This window comes from Dermacentor silvarum, chromosome 3, assembly GCF_013339745.2.
Source record: "Dermacentor silvarum isolate Dsil-2018 chromosome 3, BIME_Dsil_1.4, whole genome shotgun sequence".
Lineage (NCBI taxonomy): Eukaryota > Metazoa > Arthropoda > Arachnida > Ixodida > Ixodidae > Dermacentor > Dermacentor silvarum.
In genome coordinates this window covers 109,519,254-109,532,834 of record NC_051156.1, presented here as the reverse complement: position 1 = coordinate 109,532,834, position 13,581 = coordinate 109,519,254, and the positions used below count along the sequence as shown (strand labels likewise).

The following is a 13,581-nucleotide window of genomic DNA, read 5'->3' as shown; positions in this document are numbered from 1 at the left end:
CCACAATGTCTCCTTCCACACACCGTCATTTCTGTAGCGGCCAATCAGACCTGTCTTCCCATCCTCAATTTCGGCCAGTGCCCTCCGGTACTTCCTCGAGGGATGTCACTTGCCACGTTGTCACCATCCCGCGAGTGCTATATTTCAGCACTATCTGTTGCGACACCTTCGACCAGTGCTCGTTCTGCGCCTTCTGCATCTGCCCCGGCTGACGACATTGCAAAGATGATTGCGCCGGACCTCGACCCCCAATCCGCCGCAGAGCTCCATGACCTCCTCGAGTCCTTCGCCGACATTTTCGACCTGAACGATCGCTCTTTGGGTCAAACTACGGTTGTGAAGCATCGTATAAATACCGGCGATGCGGCACCTGTTAGCCGACGCCCATACCGGGTGTCGCCCTCTGAGCGACAAGTTATCCAGAGCGAAGTTGACAAAATGCTTGCCAAAGGGATTATTGAACACTCTTCCAGTCCGTGGGCTTCCCCTGTTGTGCTCGTCAAAAAGGACAACAGCTGGCGATTCTGCGTGGACTATCGTCATCAAAACCAGATCACCAAGAAAGATGTATACCCGCTTCCACGGATCGACGATGCTCTGGACTGTCTTCACGGTGCCACTTACTTTTCATCAATAGACCTTCGCTCCGGATATTGGCAAATTGCCGTGGATGAAATGGACCGTGAGAAGACCGCATTCGTTACACCTGACGGCCTTTATCAGTTTAGGGTAATGCCTTTCGGCTTGTGCAATGCCCCGGCGACCTTTGAACGTATGATGCACATGCTCTTGCGTGGATTGAAATGGTCCATCTGCTTGTGTTACTTGGATGACGTCATCGTATTCTCTCCAACTTTTGCGGCCCATCTTGAACGACTTTCATCTGTGCTTTCCGTTTTTCGCGCCGCTGGCCTGCAGCTTAACTCGTCAAAGTGCCACTTCGGTCACCGCCAAATAACCATGCTCGGACATCTCGTCGATTCGTCAGGCATTCGCCCCGATCCCGCTAAAGTTCGTGCAGTGCAGAATTTCCCTGTACCGACCTCTGCCAAAGATGTTCGCAGCTTTATCGGTCTTTGTTCTTACTTCCGCCGGTTTGTGCAAAATTTCGCGCATGTTGCTCGTCCCCTGACTGACCTCCTCAAGAAAGACGTTCCTTTCTGCTGGGGCTCTGAACAAGCGACTTCTTTCTCGCGCCTCATCACGCTAGTCACCACAACACCTGTCCTCGCCCATTTTGACGCCTCTGCTCCGACAGAAATTCGCACTGACGCTAGTGGATACGGCATCGGCGCAATTTTAGCCCAATGCCAACGTGGGCACAACCGCGTTATCGCCTACGCCAGCCGCCTCCTCTCCCCGTCTGAGCGCAATTATGAGATTACTGAGCGGGAATGTCTCGCCCTCGTTTGGGCTGTGGGCAAGTTCCGACCTTGCATATATGGTCGACCATTTACGGTTATAACCGATCACCACGCCCTTTGTTGGCTTTCTTCCCTCAAGGATCCCACCGGACGCCTCGGTCGCTGGGCCCTACGCCTTCAGGAATACATATACACTGTAGTCTACAAGTCGGGTCGTTTACATGAGGACGCCGACTGCCTGTCTCGTCACCCAGTCGATGCACCGAACGATTTAGTGGATGCCGCACCGATCTGCGTTCTCTCGCTTTCCGCCTTGAAAGACATAGGGTCTGAACAGGGACGCAGCTTATCGAACGCCTGCTCTCTGACCCGTCTGACCCATCCCTTCAGATGTTCGTACTACAAAATGACACCCTGTATCGCCGCAACATGCACCCAGACGGGCCCGAGCTGCTAATCGTCATTCCGTCTCATCTTCAGCAGACTGTACTCCAGCAACTGCACGACGTTCCCACTGCTGGACACCTTGGCGTCTCTCGGACCTATGACCGAATTCGGCGACGATTTTTCTGGCCCCGTCTCAACCGCTCCGTCCGTCGCTATGTCGCCGCGTGTGAGTCGTGTCAACGCCGAAAACGACCAGCTGTACATCCCGCTGGTCTGCTGCAGCCTCTGGATATACCGACCAACCCTTTGTTTCGCGTTGGCGTTGATCTTCTCGGACCATTCCCTATATCAAACGACGGAAATAAGTGGATTGCCGTCGCTACGGACTATACCACCCGCTATGCCATTACAAGAGCCCTTCCCATCAGTTGCGCTACAGACGTCGCTGACTTCTTGCTTCACGACGTTATCTTACACCACGGCGCACCTCGTCAACTTCTCACCGATCGCGGGCGATACTTTCTTGCCAAAGTCATCGACGACTTACTTCGATCCTGTGCTACTAAACACAAGCTTACTAGAGCTTACCATCCTCAAACTAACAGTCTTACTGAACGCCTGAAGCGGACAATAACTGACATGCTCGCGATGTAAGTTTCCTCCGATCATCGCAACTGGGACACTGCTTTACCATTTCTCACGTTTGCGTACAATTCCTCGCGCCATGACACAGCTGGTTATTCGCCCTTTTACCTTCTATATGGCCGTGAACCGACCTTGCCTTTCGAGACTCTTCTTTCGACCACACTCGACTCGGCGACGGAGTACGCTCGTGATGTCATAACCACAGCGACCCAGGCACGCTAGATTGCCCGTCTTCGTCACTCTGCTTCACAGACACGTCAGAAGTGCCGTTACGATCAGCGCCACCGCGATGTCGAATACGAACCAGGTGCTCTTGTGCTAGTTTGGTCTCCATCTCGACGTGTCGGTCTTTCGGAGAAACTCCTTTCGCGTTACTACGGCCCTTATCGCATCCTCCGCCCGGTGACGCCTGTCACATATGAAGTGTCTCCACTGGATGCTACCGTGCCTTCACCTCTATCTGACGTCGTCCACGTCAGCCGCCTCAAACCGTTCCTTTCTGGAACCAGTGAGTCGCACCAGTAAGGTGCTTCTTCTGACGGGGGTAATGTCACAGTGCGTAAGGTGGAAAGAAGAGGACATGGTTGGTGCCCTTGGAGACGACAAAGAAGATTCTGGGTTTTCGCTTCTCTGCGCAGCCATTAAAACCCATCTGTAAAACCAGTACGTTTCTTCCTTCCCGTAACAATATGAACTTTTTTTCATTTTGTTTTGCAATACAGAGTAAACAATACAGCTATTGGGAAAGGAGGATACTACATCAATTCCAGATGAGCAAGAAATAAGAGCAATTCTAAGCCACCATCGGCGCCTCTACGTCGCCTTACACGGTGTCTTTTTAGCAACAACGCGAGCGATGACAAGAGGAACATGAGGTGGAAAATAACAAATGTGACTGAAAAGAAGCTCTTCACATTTTGTAATGGCTGCTACTTACGAAGAACTATAAATTGTTTACACATGATACTGCCTCACATTCCGGGGGTGTAGCTCAGTGGACTCGGCTTTCTGCCGCGCTAGCGAGCGGACGTGTTGAGCATGAGCTCCATAGGAGCGGCTTCAGCGGCCCAGCAGGGCCGCGGTATCAGGAATTGTGGCTCAGAAGACCCGGACTATCAAGTTTTGCTGCCTCAACTGCCTACAGGTCGGATTGTTTTAAATACATTGTTTTTAGATGCTGATGTGCGTGCCAGGCCGTATCGGGTGGAGCACTTCCGCGACGCACTGGCTAGCTTAGGCCTACTGCCGGATGTTATCGCCCTAGGGGCGTATCAAATGAGCCACGTTTGGGCAGTGACTTTCAAGAGCGATGAAGGTTTCAAAAGGCTTGCAAGCGCCAAGGAAGTAAAAGTGAATGAACATCGGTGCATCGTGGTTGATCCAGCAAACCAGGCCATGCGGCTGAAGCTGCACTGGATGTTACACAACGTGACGGACGAGGACATACGCACCGCCCTTTGACCGTACGGGAAGGTCACAGACGTTTTCCGGGAGAAATGGCGTGTCCACGCAGTGCAAGATAAAGCATCCTCAACGCGTGCGGTGTCGTTGGTTTTGAAGACGGGTATGACCGGGGAAGACCTGCCTCATCAACTTCGTGTCGCTGGTGAGCAGGCCTTAGTTGTTGTACCAGGCAGAGCACCACTTTGCCTGAAATGCCGAAACACCGGTCATGTTCGACGTGACTGTCGCATCCCGAGATGTGCCGTTTGCCGGCGCTACGGCCATGATGAGACGGAGTGTCTTAAGACCTACGCGTCCGTTATGGGACCGGCGCTTCGGGAGGACGTGGCTGACCTGTTAATGGATGAAGCAGACGTGGATGAGTCTTTCCGTGCGCAAGTTCTGTCGGCCGACACATTTGCGACGCCCACTGAGCAGGCTTGCATAGCCTCGAAGGTGGTAACTGTAGTAACTACTGAACAGAAAGCTGCAGTGCAGACAAGTGACGGAAAAGGCAAAGAAGAAACGGCCATAGAACTCACCACTGCCGGGGCGAGTACAGCAGAGCACGGACCAGCAACTGCAATGATGGACGTTGCAGACACGAGTGCAAGCAGTGCGGCTACGAAGAGAGCAAGGGACGTAACGAGCGGCCAAGAGGAGGAATTTGACAACGAGACCAAAGACGAACCGCCGCAGAAAACCCAGGCGAGTCGTCGGGCGTCCATTCGCCCGAAACCGAACATCCCGCCGGACAGACGGATGGCGGCAGAACCGCCCACCTAGGACCCGGCGCCTACTGGGGCGCCCGGACTAGCGACGTCAAGAGATGGGTGCCACTTCAGAATTAGCCTACGCGTACACCGTAAAGGTACGCGTGTGGTTAGAGCGGCTTTTCGTTGAGCATTTGTTTTTGGAAAGTTTTTTACAAAGTGTTGGAATGGTTTGTTCTCTAGCGGCACCTTGGGGGGCGATCGGCCTGCTTATACAGACTAATGGCGGTGAATTTAGAGACAGCATTGAGAGTGGCCACTTTAAATGTTCGTGGCCTCGGAGCGCGAAGGAGACAGTATCAACTAAGTCGCTTGTGTATGGAGAAGGAACTCGATGTTGTCGCTTTACAAGAAACTAAGGTCGAAACTCAAGAGCAGACCGATCGCATGGTGACGCCTTTCACGGCGCATTACAATGTGTGCGTATGTCATGCTAATGGTACATCAGGCGGGTGCGCGCTGCTTATACGGAAGAGTGCTGGCATTATTGAAGAACGTATAACTATATGTCAAATTGGCTGCATGCTCATTGTCGATTTTTCTTTTTCTGGAGCGTCGTGGCGGCTCATATGCGTTTATGCGCCGAACATTGTGAATGACCGAGCGTTGTATTTTGAGTATATAGAGCAGTACCTAAAGTGTGACCGCTACATCATATTTCTTGGTGATTTTAATTGTGTATGTACTGCGGAAGATCGAAACAGACGGGAACGTGTTCGTGACAAAAGCGCTGTCTATTTGAGTTCCCTAATTGACGACCACAACTTAGAAGATGTGGGTCAAATTTTCACTGACGGTACGGTTCCGCAGTACACACACATTCAAGGAAACAGCCGAGCAAGGCTGGACAGAGTGTATGTTTCACTAGATTTGATCCCCCTTTGTAAGTTATAATGTCACACCGCTATCGTTCACGAATCATAGCTTAGTGAGCTTCGTGATGGGGGCAAAAGTTAAAAGAACACGATTCAACTGGAACACGTGGAAATTCAACGAAAAGCTGCTTGATGATGAGCCATTTGTGCGCAGAGTAAAGGAAAAGATATTAGACTTGATGACAAACATGCATGACAATTTTATGGCTGCATGGGGAGAATTTAAGGTCCAAGTTAAGTTCATTGCGATCGAAAGAGGAAGCAGCCGCCAGCATGAAGAACTGCAGAAACAAAGAGAGCTGCAAAGACAGCTAGAATTTCTTTTTAGCGTACAAAATACGGTTCATGATCAGGTTGCGGAAAATGTAAAGAAAGTAAGACATGAGCTGAAAGTTATTGACGCAGAGCGATATAAAGCTGCAGTAATACGTGCTCGGAGCGAACGGTTATGGATGGGTGAGATGCCAAACAAACGGGCAATGAGCGACGAAAAGCGGCATGCGTCAAGAAATGAGATTAAACAGATACGTTTTCAAAACGAGGTGACATCAGAAGCTGTTTTAATCGAGAGTGCCTTCGTTGAGAATTATCGGGAATTGTTCGGCAATGGGGCACGCTCTGGACTAGGCTTCGACAGCGAATTCATGAGCGAAATGCCAAGGTTGGAAGACGGCGTTAGAGAAAGCCTTGAAATGCCAATAAGTGTACCCGAGATTGAAAGGGCGATAGATGAGTTGCCGTCAGGAAAGTCGCCAGGGCCAGACGGCCTAGGCGCTAAGTTTTGCAAATCATTCAGTGACGAGTTTTCCTGTATTTTGCACAGACTACTCTCAGAGGCATATGAAGTTAAAAAAGTGCCACCCTCATTCCGCATGTCACACGTAGTGTTGATTCCAAAAACTGATGACCGGGAAAAGCTTCTTTTAGTAGGTTCATACAGACCGACAAGTGTAACCAACACAGACTACAAAATATTTATGAAAGTACTGGCTGGACGACTCCAAAGCGTGATTAAGGAGCTTGTAGGGCCACACCAGACGCGTGGCATTAAAGGCCGTACAATTTTCACCAACACCCACATTGCAAGGAATGTGCTAGAATGTTGTGATGGCATTGGGGGTCGGGTGGCGATGTTGCAGCTCGACCTTGCGAAGGCCTTCGACCGGGTGTCACATGAGGTGCTTTTTTCTATATTGCAGTACTGTAAAGTTGGGAACATCAATTTAGAGGGCGTTAAAATGGCTTATGAAGAGTGTTCAACGCAGATTGTAATTATACAATGCCTTAGTTCGAAGGTGCCAGTCCGCTCGTCTGTACGACAAGGCTGTCCTTTGTCTCCATTGCTTTTTGCCGTATACCTCGAACCTTTTTGTGTGGCAGTCATCCATGATGTAAACATACGTGGTCTTAGGCTGCACGCCGCTGAAGTTAAAATGCTAGCCTATGCAGATGACGTCGCCGTCTTTTGTGAAGACAAGGAAAGCGTGATCGAGGCTGTCCGCCTGGCAAGATCTTTCTGCAAGTACACAGGTGCCCAGATAAACTTCGAAAAAAGTGTTGGCATATGGCATGGAAATTGGGACGCGATGCCCACTAATTTTGCCGGAATGCAATAGACTACAGTGCCTGCACCCTATCTGGGTGTGTCCCTTGAGCACTATCAAGACTCGACGCAGTTATGGAGCGGACAAACAGAATTGATGAAAGAAAAGATAAAGGGATGGCAAGGCCGGGGATTATCAGTGTTTGCGCGTGCCTCAGCTTGCAATGCTTTTTTGATTGCCAAAGTCTGGTATATACTGCAAGTAATGTTCATGTCTCGCGTCAATCTTCAAAAAGTGCACCGGGTGTTTGCTACCTTTATATCGAATTTCACTTGGGGGTGAACCAGCCGTACAAACCTTTTTTCGCGGTGTTCGCAGTGGAGGCCTTGGGCTCTCACACTTGTTCATCAGACAGATTGTATCGCGTTTTTTTTTCCTGCGCGATGAAAGAAATGCTTTTCTCCGCACTGTCATTCAGGCGAGAATGGCAACAGAACTACCGGAATTTGTTTTAAGTACATCAGGTGTTATCAGTAGAAGAGCGACTGCTTATTATCGTGAAGTAGTTGCGTCTTTTCGAATACTCTGTGCACGGTTTTCGCTGGAGTATTTGTGCTCAGTGAGAAAAAAAAACTGTACGTCGGATTTGGTTGACAGCATGCTACCTACCCCACTGTATAGGATTGTTCACTGTGGAGGCCCAGGAAAAGATATGCTGAAACGAGTCAAAAGGATGCCTGTAAGACCTGCTGCGAAAACATTTTTTTTCCAGCTACACGCAAGCACCCTCCCCGTTAAAGCATGGCTTGAACAGAAAGGAATATTCGTACCGTGGACAACGAACTGCTTGCTGTGTAGAAAGCCCGAAACAATTGAACATGCCTTCATTGATTGTCGGGACGCAGTATTTCATTGGGATGTCTTGCAGCGCACTCTCAAAAAAGAACTCCCCATAACCCCGTTGGAATTCGATTCCGGCCAGTTGAAAGTGATCAAGGAATACCTTTGGTATGTTCATGGTCCTGGGCCTCCACAGTTTGTGGAAGACGAGAATGGATGTTCGTCATGCTGACGCCAATGCACGCTCTACGCGAGAGAACTTCATTGAAAGTGTTTCTTCTATACGAGAAGTGTATCGTGCACAGAGTGAACCCGCAGACTGGGTTAGCATTCTTGATGAGCTGGTGTGCCTCAAGAAATTTTAATATGACCATCCCGCCTGACGTGATGTCGGTGCGCTGTATATATGCATTTGGATTGTTTCGCTAGTGTCAAAGCAGGCAATAAAGAAAAAAAAAGAGGGTGTAGCTCAGTGGTAGAGCGCTCGCTTCGCATGTGAGAAGTCCCGGGTTGAAGCATATGGAAAACAAGAATGGCAGTGCATCATGCCGACTTAAACCCCCAGTCTGCCAGAGAATATTTCGAAGAAGGCATCGCCTTCATTCGTGAGATACTTAAAGCGCAGAATGATCCACCACAATGGATGCCGGTATTAGATGCTCTTGTTAACCTGAAGCGGTTTTAATTACCCACGTTTGCCGAAAGCAGGCAAGCGTTTTTAATAACAGAATGTAGCATGTATTAGTGATTTTTTTGTTTTGTATCTTTCCTGAGAAAGGAAATAAAGAAAAAAAAGGGGGGTGTAGCTCAGTGGCAGAGCGCTCGCTTCGCATGTGAGAAGTCCCGGGTTCAAACCCCGGCACCTCCAGTGTTGAATATATTAACTTTTTTTATTTTCTTTTGCAATACAGAGTAAACAATACAGCTATTGGGAAAGGAGGATACTACATCAATTTCAGATGAGCAAGAAATGAGAGCAATTCTAAGCCACCATCGGCGCCTCTACGCCGCAATACCCGGTGCCTTTTTAGCAACAACGCGAGCGATGACAAGAGGAACATGAGGTGGAAAATAACAAATGTGACTGAAAAGAAGCTCTTCACATTTTCTAATGGCTGCTATTCACGACGAACAATAAATTGTTTACACGTGACACTGTCTCACATTCCGGGGGTGTAGCTCAGTGGCAGAGCGCTCGCTTCGCATGTGAGAAGTCCCGGGTTCAAACCCCGGCACCTCCAGTGTTGAATATATTAACTTTTTTTATTTTCTTTTGCAATACAGAGTAAACAATACAGCTATTGGGAAAGGAGGATACTACATCAATTTCAGATGAGCAAGAAATGAGAGCAATTCTAAGCCGCCATCGGCGCCTCTACGCCGCAATACCCGGTGCCTTTTTAGCAACAACGCGAGCGATGACAAGAGGAACATGAGGTGGAAAATAACAAATGTGACTGAAAAGAAGCTCTTCACATTTTCTAATGGCTGCTATTCACGACGAACAATAAATTGTTTACACGTGACACTGTCTCACATTCCGGGGGTGTAGCTCAGTGGCAGAGCGCTCGCTTCGCATGTGAGAAGTCCCGGGTTCAAACCCCGGCACCTCCAGTGTTGAATATATTAACTTTTTTTATTTTCTTTTGCAATACAGAGTAAACAATACAGCTATTGGGAAAGGAGGATACTACATCAATTTCAGATGAGCAAGAAATGAGAGCAATTCTAAGCCGCCATCGGCGCCTCTACGCCGCAATACACGGTGTCTTTTTAGCAACAACGCGAGCGATGACAAGAGGAACATGAGGTGGAAAATAACAAATGTGACTGAAAAGAAGCTCATTACATTTTCTAATGGCTGCTACTCACGACGAACAATAAATCGTTTACACGTGACACTGTCTCACATTCCGGGGGTGTAGCTCAGTGGCAGAGCGCTCGCTTCGCATGTGAGAAGTCCCGGGTTCAAACCCCGGCACCTCCAGTGTTGAATATATTAACTTTTTTTATTTTCTTTTGCAATACAGAGTAAACAATACAGCTATTGGGAAAGGAGGATACTACATCAATTTCAGATGAGCAAGAAATGAGAGCAATTCTAAGCCGCCATCGGCGCCTCTACGCCGCAATACACGGTGTCTTTTTAGCAACAACGCGAGCGATGACAAGAGGAACATGAGGTGGAAAATAACAAATGTGACTGAAAAGAAGCTCTTCACATTTTCTAATGGCTGCTATTCACGACGAACAATAAATTGTTTACACATGACACTGTCTCACATTCCGGGGGTGTAGCTCAGTGGCAGAGCGCTCGCTTCGCATGTGAGAAGTCCCGGGTTCAAAACCCGGCACCTCCAGTGTTGAATATATTAACTTTTTTTATTTTCTTTTGCAATACAGAGTGAGCAATACAGCTATTTGGAAAGGAGGATATTACATCAATTTCAGATGAGCAAGAAATGAGAGCAATTCTAAGCCACCATCGGCGCCTCTACGTCGCCTTACACGGTGTCTTTTTAGCAACAACGCGAGCGATGACAAGAGGAACATGAGGTGGAAAATAACAAATGTGACTGAAAGGAAGCTCATTACATTTTCTAATGGCTGCTACTCACGACGAACAATAAATTGTTTACACATGACACTGTCTCACATTCCGGGGGTGTAGCTCAGTGGTAGAGCGCTCGCTTCGCATGTGAGAAGTCCCGGGTTCAAACCCCGGCACCTCCAGTGTTGAATATATTACTTTTTTTTCATTTTGTTTTGCAATACAGAGTAAACAATACAGCTATTGGGAAAGGAGGATACTACATCAATTTCAGATGAGCAAGAAATAAGAGCAATTCTAAGCCACCATCGGCGCCTCTACGTCGCCTTACACGGTGTCTTTTTAGCAACAACGCGAGCGATGACAAGAGGAACATGAGGTGGAAAATAACAAATGTGACTGAAAGGAAGCTCTTTACATTTTCTAATGGCTGCTACTTACGACGAACAATAAATTGTTTACACATGACACTGTCTCACATTCCGGGGGTGTAGCTCAGTGGTAGAGCGCTCGCTTCGCATGTGAGAAGTCCCGGGTTCAAACCCCGGCACCTCCAGTGTTGAATATATTAACTTTTTTTCATTTTGTTTTGCAATACAGAGTAAACAGTACAGCTATTGGGAAAGGAGGATACTACATCAATTCCAGATGAGCAAGAAATAAGAGCAATTCTAAGCCACCATCGGCGCCTCTACGTCGCCTTACACGGTGTCTTTTTAGCAACAACGCGAGCGATGACAAGAGGAACATGAGGTGGAAAATAACAAATGTGACTGAAAGGAAGCTCATTACATTTTCTAATGGCTGCTACTCACGACGAACAATAAATTGTTTACACATGACACTGTCTCACATTCCGGGGGTGTAGCTCAGTGGTAGAGCGCTCGCTTCGCATGTGAGAAGTCCCGGGTTCAAACCCCGGCACCTCCAGTGTTGAATATATTAACTTTTTTTATTTTCTTTTGCAATACAGAGTAAACAATACAGCTATTGGGAAAGGAGGATATTACATCAATTCCAGATGAGCAAGAAATAAGAGCAATTCTAAGCCACCATCGGCGCCTCTACGTCGCCTTACACGGTGTCTTTTTAGCAACAACGCGAGCGATGACAAGAGGAACATGAGGTGGAAAATAACAAATGTGACTGAAAGGAAGCTCATTACATTTTCTAATGGCTGCTACTCACGACGAACAATAAATTGTTTACACATGACACTGTCTCACATTCCGGGGGTGTAGCTCAGTGGTAGAGCGCTCGCTTCGCATGTGAGAAGTCCCGGGTTCAAACCCCGGCACCTCCAGTGTTGCATATATTAACTTTTTTTTATTTTCTTTTGCAATACAGAGTAAACAATACAGCTATTGGGAAAGGAGGATACTACATCAATTTCAGATGAGCAAGACAGACAGACAGACAGACAGAGAAGAAACTTTATTTTGTCCTAAGGGACTATGTCGTAGTCGCGGGCCGCACCTGCACCGGGGCGGAAGACCGTGATCTTCGGCCCTTTCGCAGGCCCTTTGGACAGCCCGAAGCTGGATTGAAAGGTCGTCGCTCTTGACGGCTTCTTCCCAGTATTCTTGCCTTTTAAAAGGCGAGTGGTGCAATGCTGAACATTGCCACAGCATGTGATTAAAGGTGGACCTTTCCTCGCCGCAGTCGCGGCAGCGGGGATCCGCAACAAACTGCGTTGAATGGTGCACAATAATCAAGGGTTTTCGCGGACTTTACCACCGAAAACATTTGAGGAAACGGGAGCCGATGTTTGCGCGTCCGCACTTCCCAGCGGACTAGTCCGCCTCCAGATGAGCAAGAAATAAGAGCAATTCTAATCCCCCATCGGTGCCTCTACGCCGCAATACCCGGTGTCTTTTTAGCAACAACGCGAGCGATGACAAGAGGAACATAAGGTGGAAAATAACAAATGTGACCGAAAAGAAGCTCTTTACATTTTCTAATGGTTGCTACTTACGACGAACAATAAAGTGTTTACACATGACAATGTCTCACATTCCGGGGGTGTAATTCAGTGTTGGGGATTCTACTTCCGGCTACCGTTGGGTGCGGACGCGGAATGTCTTGCTCCTCAGGGGCGGTTACAGCGGCCCAGCATGGTCGCGGAAACAGGTTGAATGATATGACAACGCAGGAATATCAGATTATTTTACCGCAGTTGCCTTCAGGTACGACCGTAACGACTATTGTTTTTTTGCACGCTGATGAAAAAGCAAGGCCCTACCGAGTCGAGCACTTCCGAGATACTTTAGGCCGTCTGCAGCTCATGCCAGAAGTCGTGGCCCTCGGAGCCTACCAAATGAACCACGTCTGGGCGATAACATTCAAGGACGGAAAAGGCAAGCAGAAGATTTTGTCAACCCCACCATTCAGCTTAAGGAGCATCGGTGTGTTGTGATAGACCCTTGCAACCAAGACATCAGGATGAAGCTGTACTGGCTTCTGCACACCACCCCGGATGAAGACGTGAGAACCGCCCTGGCGCCTTACGGCACCATTAGTGAGATATCGAGGGATAAGTGGCGTGTGGCAGGCTGCAATGACAAAGGGTCGCACACGCGCTAGTGTCTCTGCGCCTGAAGGCTGGCTATACTGTGGAAGACCTACCACATCAGCTCCGCGTCGGTGAGGACCATGCACTAGTGCACGTACCAGGCAGACCGCCGCTCTGCCTCCGGTGCCATGGCACCGGCCACATACGGCGCGAGTGCCGAGTTCCACGCTGCGTGCTCTGTCGTCGTTACGGCCACGACGAGAGCCAGTGCGTGCGTAGTTACGCCAACGTAACAGGGGCTGGCAGAAATGACACCGTGAATGAGCACCTCATAGACCAGGCCGACGCCGAGGAAACCACCAGTGGGGGCGGGGTTCCATCAAGTTCTGGAAACCAGCCATCAGCGGAACCGTCGTTTGAAAAAGCTGGAGAAACGAAAGACAGTGAGGACGGTAAGGTCAATGACCTACAAGAGCCAAAAGAAGACGACAAAGCCGTTGGCAACACAAGTGCTCCTGCGACCGCGATGGAGACCTATGAGGTCGAGCATAGCAAGGAAGAAGCTGACAAAGACGGAGGGAAAAGCGCCACTTCTGCGATCTCAAAGAGGCCGCGTGAAGGGTCTGAAGACATCGGCAACAGCGACG

The 13,581-nt window shown here is 48.8% G+C and overlaps 9 non-coding genes across 9 annotated transcripts; all 9 read left to right on the top strand.

The window, feature by feature from the left end:
* The first annotated feature begins 8,667 nt into the window (after positions 1 to 8,667).
* On the top strand, positions 8,668 to 8,739 carry Trnaa-cgc (transfer RNA alanine (anticodon CGC)). Its single transcript has one exon. It is a non-coding gene; the product is annotated as a tRNA-Ala (tRNA).
* A 301-nt stretch (positions 8,740 to 9,040) lies between these two features.
* Trnaa-cgc (transfer RNA alanine (anticodon CGC)) lies at positions 9,041 to 9,112 on the top strand. Its single transcript has one exon. It is a non-coding gene; the product is annotated as a tRNA-Ala (tRNA).
* A 301-nt stretch (positions 9,113 to 9,413) lies between these two features.
* Trnaa-cgc (transfer RNA alanine (anticodon CGC)) lies at positions 9,414 to 9,485 on the top strand. The gene has a single exon. It is a non-coding gene; the product is annotated as a tRNA-Ala (tRNA).
* Positions 9,486 to 9,786: 301 nt separating this feature from the next.
* Positions 9,787 to 9,858, top strand: Trnaa-cgc (transfer RNA alanine (anticodon CGC)). The gene has a single exon. It is a non-coding gene; the product is annotated as a tRNA-Ala (tRNA).
* A 301-nt stretch (positions 9,859 to 10,159) lies between these two features.
* Positions 10,160 to 10,231, top strand: Trnaa-cgc (transfer RNA alanine (anticodon CGC)). The gene has a single exon. It is a non-coding gene; the product is annotated as a tRNA-Ala (tRNA).
* A 301-nt stretch (positions 10,232 to 10,532) lies between these two features.
* Trnaa-cgc (transfer RNA alanine (anticodon CGC)) lies at positions 10,533 to 10,604 on the top strand. Its single transcript has one exon. It is a non-coding gene; the product is annotated as a tRNA-Ala (tRNA).
* A 302-nt stretch (positions 10,605 to 10,906) lies between these two features.
* On the top strand, positions 10,907 to 10,978 carry Trnaa-cgc (transfer RNA alanine (anticodon CGC)). Its single transcript has one exon. It is a non-coding gene; the product is annotated as a tRNA-Ala (tRNA).
* A 302-nt stretch (positions 10,979 to 11,280) lies between these two features.
* On the top strand, positions 11,281 to 11,352 carry Trnaa-cgc (transfer RNA alanine (anticodon CGC)). The gene has a single exon. It is a non-coding gene; the product is annotated as a tRNA-Ala (tRNA).
* A 301-nt stretch (positions 11,353 to 11,653) lies between these two features.
* Trnaa-cgc (transfer RNA alanine (anticodon CGC)) lies at positions 11,654 to 11,725 on the top strand. Its single transcript has one exon. It is a non-coding gene; the product is annotated as a tRNA-Ala (tRNA).
* Positions 11,726 to 13,581: the final 1,856 nt, after the last annotated feature.